Source organism: Neophocaena asiaeorientalis, unplaced genomic scaffold, assembly GCF_003031525.2.
Source record: "Neophocaena asiaeorientalis asiaeorientalis breed wild unplaced genomic scaffold, Neophocaena_asiaeorientalis_V1.1 scaffold152, whole genome shotgun sequence".
NCBI classification, from domain to species: domain Eukaryota; kingdom Metazoa; phylum Chordata; class Mammalia; order Artiodactyla; family Phocoenidae; genus Neophocaena; species Neophocaena asiaeorientalis.
In genome coordinates this window covers 6,659,546-6,667,326 of record NW_020185338.1, presented here as the reverse complement: position 1 = coordinate 6,667,326, position 7,781 = coordinate 6,659,546, and positions in this window count along the sequence as shown.

Genomic DNA, 7,781 nt, shown 5'->3' with positions numbered 1-7,781 from the left:
GGAGACATAGTGAGGGAAGGGGGAGAGGAAGAAGACTGTCTTCTAAAAGAGAATTTCTTTTCATAAAGTCAAAGTCCAACTCGCAACGTCATTCTTTTCTTCATTTCCTCTCACCTGATCATCAGCCATCTTTTCTTCAGGAGTGAAGTTCAGAACAGTTTTCTGAGCTGGGCTGACCTGCTCTTTTCAGAGTAGTTCTACTTCAGAAAGATTCATTATCCTTTGAAGACACATGCCCATCAGTGTATTCTCTGCCATTCTGGAAACTGAATCTACTGTAAGAGAAGTTTGACCTCTAGCCTGTCTTCAGATTATATGTAGGGTTGTAATCATTATTTCTCTATATACTTATCTATCAACCTAAAATCATATACAAATTTATATATTCCTATACATAGACATATTACAAATGCATAATATATGAATATACATATATAACATTTTATCATATGTATGCATGTCTATGTACTAAATGTGTGTGTGTGTGTGTGTGTGTGTGTGTGTGTGTTTAGTTTTGCACAGGTGAACAATCAAGAGGTCTGGGGTATGACAGCCCTACATCTTAGTCCTAATTCTTATAGGATTAAAGCCCTCATAAGCTATAAAAATCCTAATTCGTATAGGATTAAAGCCCTCATAAGCTATAAAAAATGACAAAGAGGTTGATTAACCTCTTTGAGCCCACCCTCATAACCTCTAAAATGGTGAGAAGAGTGCCCACCTTGCCATTTTATCATGTGGATTAAATGAGATGTTACAAGTAAATTGCTGGCTTACGTAGACAGCAAGTATTGTTATTTTATTGTGGGAGACACAGTTGCCTTCTTTGACTTCAGAGATGTTCTCACTGAAGTTCAGAGGCAAAAGGCACTGGAAATTTAATAGAATTCATGTTAACTGTTTTAGTTATATGATACATTCAAAAATGAACAAGACAATTAATCTACTACACTGGGGCTCAAAGCCAAAGCAAGCTGTGATGCTTACTGAAATGCATGTACAAAATATAAAGGGAAGGCTTCCCTGGTGGCGCAGTTGTTGAGAGTCCGCCTGCCGATGCAGGGGACACGGGTTCGTGCCCCGGTCCGGGAAGATCCCACATGCCGCAGAGCAGCTGAGCCTGTGAGCCATGGCTGCTGGGCCTGCGCATCTGGAGCCTGTGCTCCGCAACGGGAGAGGCCACAGTAGTGAGAGGCCTGCGTACTTCAAAAAATAATAATAATAATAAAATAAACAAATAAATATAAAGGGAAAACAGAGAGAGAGAGAGAAAGAGAATGGAAGGTCAAGTGAAAGAGGTATGCTATAAAACCTAACTTATCCAGTGGTCACATTTGGCAAAAGGTAAGAAGTAAAGAAAAGGACCTCCGGGTTATACAAAGCAATGCAAAACCTTTGTGTATTTGTGGCAAAGGAGAACCCTGTTCTCTTGCTTACTTGGGATCTATCTAACCTTGTTTTTGATATACAATTCAATGCATTTATTTATCCCGTTTCCTCAGACATGGGAGACTAGAAATAAAATTTTCAGGCAAGTTAAATTTTATTGCTGGTGGCCAATGTTTTGGGAGCAAAGCAGAGTGACAGCTAATGATCTGATAGAGCAGGTAGAAAGAGAAAACCCATGAAATCAACCATCAGAATTTCAAAATGAAAGAAGCTTGCTGGTGGGAGTGGGGTGTGTGGTGCTATTTCACAAGAGAAGTTATCTCTAACATAGCCCTTTTCTCTTTATGCCGTCAGCATATTACAAACAACATCATAACTGCTCTTTGAATGGATGGGTTGAGTTATCAAAAACAAGTTAAATTATGTTTACCTTCTCTTTTAACGAAATTAAACTGTAAAATGCATTGTTGAGTGATACCATTAAAAGAATGAATATTCCTTACAAAGACTTAGTGTTGAAAAGTTGCATAGTTGTGGGTTGCTTAAGCTTTGTGAGCCAGATTCCTTAGCTATAACATCAGCATGGTAACATCCACCTAGTGGGGTTATGGAAGGTTGTAATCAGATAATAATAATAAACGTGCCTAGTACCTGGACTGATGCATAAGATATTAATTAGTTCATTTCTGCTCTAAAAGAATTTGCCTTAGTTATTTGGAAAATTCATTTCTTATGAATCTATCATGGTGAAAGTTAAATTAGTAGCTATTTATTTTTCTTTTTGTTTAAATGACCAAATAGTTACGTGTAAAGAGCTTAACATTTGTTTTCATGTATTAAACTATAAGTTGTTACCCTGTCACAGGGGTTCTTCCAAAATTCACAATTCCTTTAAGAGTTGAAGAATGCCACATGGCACTAATGTGGAGAAAGAAACATTTGCTTTTCATGAATACAAGGTGTGTGCAGGATTTATCACACAGCTGTGGGAACTCAGATTCTCTCCTTGTTGATTCATCAAGCCTGAGTAGACGAGGTCTTAGCCCACAAAAAAAATAACGTGCACATGTATGTTGGAAAGGAAATCGATTTGTCTCATTTTGTATGATAGACCCTGAGAATGAACATTTATTAGCAAAGAATGGGTTACTAAAGTTGCATATGATTTTCTGCAGAAGTGTATATTTGAGATTTAGAGACCTTTAACATGAGTGAAACATCATTCAGAAATGTTATCCATTCTTTTACTGAATGTAATATTTTCCTTTTTTTTTTTTTTTTTTGCGGTACGCGGGCCTCTCACTGTTGTGGCCTCTCCTGTTGCAGAGCACAGGCTCCAGACGCGCAGGCTCAGCGGCCATGGCTCACGGGCCCAGCCGCTCCGCGGCATGTGGGATCTTCCCAGACCGAGGCACGAACCCGTGTCCCCTGCATCGGCAGGCTGACTCTCAACCACTGCGCCACCAGGGAAGCCCTCTTTTCCTTTTTGAAAGTCAAAAAAAAAAAATCAGTTCCACTTTCATTAGATTCTTTCAATTCCACTCCAAAGCAGTGCTTCTGAAGTACATTTCTGTTTAGATCATTGCCCTATCAGCATCATGTCTCGCAATATCTTTCACACCGAAGGAACAAGGAGTATTTGATTGAACTTACCAATGGTTCAGTCTCCTCATTTCGTTCTGGGAAAGATGAAGCAAGAGAACCTGTTACTGGTAGTTAAAGAGAGTTCAAGCTGCACTGCTTGTTGCAAATGTTTAATCTTTCAGCTCAGGCAATCAATAAGCATACTGTCTGACCCTGTCTGGGTTCCAGGCTTTCAGACTGAGCGGAGAGCTGATTCATAGATCCTGGGCAGTTCACCTCCTTTCTATGCTATTCACACCCTACCATCAACACACACACATCACACACACACACACACACACACACACACACACACACACACTACTCTTTCTGAGCATCATACAGTTTGGAAATATGCCTTTCACTTGTATCTACTCATCAATTCTTATCTGACTTGTGTCTCATTATTTTTAAATACTATCAAGATAATATAAAGTAACTGTTCAATCTTCTTTTCAGTTTGGGCATAAGACTACATTAGGAAAACTAGTCAAATAAATAAGTTAAAGCCAGACTTGTACTTGGGAGTTGAGGATGATCTTTGCAGAGAGGACCTGGAATGGTCAGAAACAAAGAGAAGCAGAGGGTCGAAAATACCCTTTCTTAAGAGTGAGTATACCAAGGATGAAACCTCTAAGTCAAAGTCTTCTTTAAGAATAGGGGTGGGCTTCCCTGGTAGCACAGTGGTTGAGAGTCCACCTGCCGATGCAGGGGATACGGGTTCGTGCCCCAGTCCGGGAAGATCCCACATGCCGTGGAGCGGCTGGGCCCGTGAGCCATGGCCACTGAGCCTGCGCGTCCGGAGTCTGTGCTCCGCAACGGGAGAGGCCACAGTGGTGAGAGGCCCGCGTACCGCAAAAAAAAAAAAAAAAAAAAAAAAAAATAGGGGTAAGTATACATCCAGGAAAACAATATAATAAGCCAAACGGTAAGTAATGAAAGTTTGGTGCTAGAGTAGGAATGCGATGGATATAGGACTTTTGACATGACCAGAGCTGATTCTTTGTATTGCGTGCCTTTTGTATGGAACTTCGTGGAACCTGTCTGGATATAAGATCAGAATAGTCCCAGGTTTTCCCATAGACACAATACATAAATACAAAACATACTAAGAATATATGGTTCAATTATCAACGCATTACATAAAGCTCGCTCACCTATAGTAGACTATCCCTCTACCATGGTAATAATCTCAATGTCTATCTTTTTTTCTCATTCATCTGACACTTCAGTCAGAATGTGAGCTCTAGAGGAAAAAAAATCTTACCTCTGTCTGTAATATCCAGTAGAGTACACAGCAGGTTTGTTGAAGTGGCTTTTAGTAGAGCAAGCTGATCATCTGGAAGAGATTTACAAATCCTAGGCCATTAATAAAGCTAAGTGACCTGGATAGTGTAAGATCAAGTAAAGGACATAAAGTTGCAAAGGGGTGAAGGGTTCTAAATGCACCCTTTTATAAAATCCAGTTGCATTAATTCAAAAAATTTTTATTGTACACAAATTTTATTGTCATGTGGATGAAAAGGTATCATCAGCCATATTGTTTTATTGTTAATAGTTGATGCATTCTTCCTCTTATAATGTAAATTCCTGAAGCCAGGGATCAAAGTTAACTCAGTACTCTTGGGCAACATTTAGAATGAATATCACTTCTTTTGCATTTCATTAGAATTTTTAGGACAATGGTTTATGACAAAAAATTGAAAAACACAAAAACAAAAAAAACCTTGAAGTGAACCATTAACTATTTTCAGCTAATGGAACATGTTAAAACAATAGAGTATGGAAGAGCTTGAACGTGCTTGGCATTAAGATATTTGAAATATAGTAAGAATATGAATGAAATAATTAAATTAACCAATAGTTAATGGTAGAGTAAAACTTAACACCCTATATTTTAGTTTGGACAGATCTTTTTTTTTTTTTTTTTTTTTTGGTGGTACGCGGGCCTCTCACTGTTGTGGCCTCTCCCGTTGTGGAGCACAGGCTCCGGATGTGCAGGCTCAGCGGCATGGCTCACGGGCCCAGCCACTCTGCGGCATGTGGGATCTTCCCGGACCGGGGCACGAACCCGTATCCCCTGCATCAGCAGGCGGACTCTCAACCACTGTACCACCAGGGAAGCCCGGGACAGATCTTATTAATCCATATATCTTTTAAAAACTGGGGGATGACTAGCATATAACAGTGTTGGTTTGAGAGTATGGAGCAGGCCAAATGTAGATTCTCCTTTGTTCATACATCCTCTTCTAGCTACTGGCTTCTCTTCACAGGAAATCTCCTTAAGAGCTGTGTTTCACTCCTATCTCTTTACTTTCTGATATAAAAGCCTTACCCTGCATGGATGGTCAGGTGAATTAACTTACCTGCTTCCCCTATCTCTTTAACGCACTCAAATAGGCTTTTGTCACTACTCTACTGAAAAGGCTTCTATCCACTGTTTACATTTTGCCAAATACCTGTTACATTCAAAGCAGGTAATCATTACCTCAAGCCATATTCTGACCTTAACTTTGAATTCAAAGATGTAGTATAATTGGGTTGCTGAGAAAAAAAAAAAAAAAAAAAAAACCCTACCCCCTTTTGGATGGTAGGCTTTTTTTTTGGATGACATTCTTTACAAATAGCCAGGGGAAGCATCAACAGTACATATCTAAGATCAAAATCTAAATGAAGACTCCCACCCCTACGGACCAAACAGCATGAGAATGAAGTTAGGAGAGCAAATTTGTAATGTTTTTTCGTATTAAAAATGTAAAATATCTGTTAGTCAAAACTATAAAAGATTATAGGTAAACAATCAATTGGGTATATAAAATATAGAGGCAGAGTGTTCATATTTGTATCAAGAGGTCTTAGAAAGAAAAAAAGACCAAGTCTCAATAGGAGGATGGGCAGAGCATGTGATGAGCAATTCACACAGACAAAAGCAATACGAGTGGTCCTTTTTCAGAGCCTCACTAATTTGAAAAGACAAAATACATTTATAGGATGCCAAGGTTTACTTCTGACACTGGTAGTGATTTTAAACTTAAACTCCATGTAAAGAATAGAGTGTAGAAAGAGTTTTCTCTTTCATTGCAAATGGGAATGGAAAGTAGTAAAAACTTCATGCTGGGGAATTTGTAATATAAACCCCAAACTCTAAAATTATCCTTTCCCTTTAACCTTGGAATTTCATTTCTGGAACTGTATCTTAAGTCAATGAATTATAAGTGTATGTGAGTAGAGAACTGAAAGAATGTTCGTGGCAATCCATTTTTACACAGCTGTTGACCATCCAGGCCCCTTGGAATATTGACACCAGCCACCAGCTCAAGGTACGGCCTGACCTATTGCACAGATGATCATTGACTGCCTTGCACTGAAGCCTTGCCCTACACAGAAGGCAGGTGACCTAAGCTTGCCTGCTTCCTGCTGCCCACTGACACCATGGCCACCACACACGCTATCCCACGGCTGCCACCCTCTCTTACTGAACAGGAGGAAAAGAAATGCCCAGTCCCCCAAAACAGCCATCAGGATTCCTTCTCAGTCAGGTCACAGCTAAATTCTATGAGACTAAGTTTTCCAGAGACTAAATTCTTCCTCACAAGCCTTGACAAAAGTGAAAGCCCATCTCATCATCCATACTCACCTGACTTTTAGCCCTGTGATGCACTGAGCACCCTTTACATTGACTCACCCTCCCACACTTCCTTTTTTTTTTCAAACCCTTTCGTCTAGTCTTTGGACCACTCACCACATAACAAGAAAACTCCCCTATATCCCCAACCTCGACACTTCGACTAAAACTTACTCCCCCTGAATCTACACCATTTCTTCTGTGTTTTATCCAATGGAATCTTGTGCATTCTGGATTGAAAGCCTATAGGTGGGTCAGCGTCCTCTTTTTCTAGTCTAGGCATTTATCCTTTCCTGTTGCATGGCCCTCTCTCCCTCCTCACTGGTCTCCTCTTCTGGCTCTGGTAAACTGTACCTCATGCATTGCAATCGTCGTTATATGACTGACTGTCTTCCTCTCTACCGCAACTCTGGCTGTAGAATCACATGAGCAACATACCAACACTCTTGCTTCTCAGAGACCCACCTCCTCTCCCGTGGGCATTTCCTCCTTTTAAGTTTCCCACTGGAACTCACCATGACTTGAGATGGCTCCAAGTCTGCAATCCCAACTTTCTGGCTAATGCTACATTTATGCTGACCATGTTTCTTGGGCCTCTTGTCTGAAGACCACTCCACATGCTCCTGTCCATCAGCCCCTCTTGGGTCACTTCTCTCCACACCCAGGGTCGTTCCAATCCTTCTCTTACCAGTTGCCTAAATCCTCTGGCCTCTCTGGCCCTTCCTTATACATGCCTGGAAAAACTCCCATCCTAGATGAATTAAACTTTGACTTCTTCGGGTCAATTCCAGGCTGTGGAGTTGAGGCAGAGGAAACCTCACAAGGCAGCATCTGGATACTGGATACTGGATAAAATCAGGGTCCAAACTCAAATTGGTTTCCCCACTGTTTACAAATCTACCATGTTTCCCATCAGCTCTGTCTCTCTCAACAACGATGACTTTAAACATTTCCCCCGCCCTTTAAAAACCTCATCTACCTCCCAACATTCATCAGGTGAGCTTGCAACCTACTTCGCAACAATATAGAATTTTCAAAAAGGCAACTGCTTTGACTTCTGTACTAAAATGTCCAAACCTGCCTACATCTACTCTCCTTCTATCTTCATCTGCTCTTCAAAAGAAGTTTGTCTCCTATTCTACAA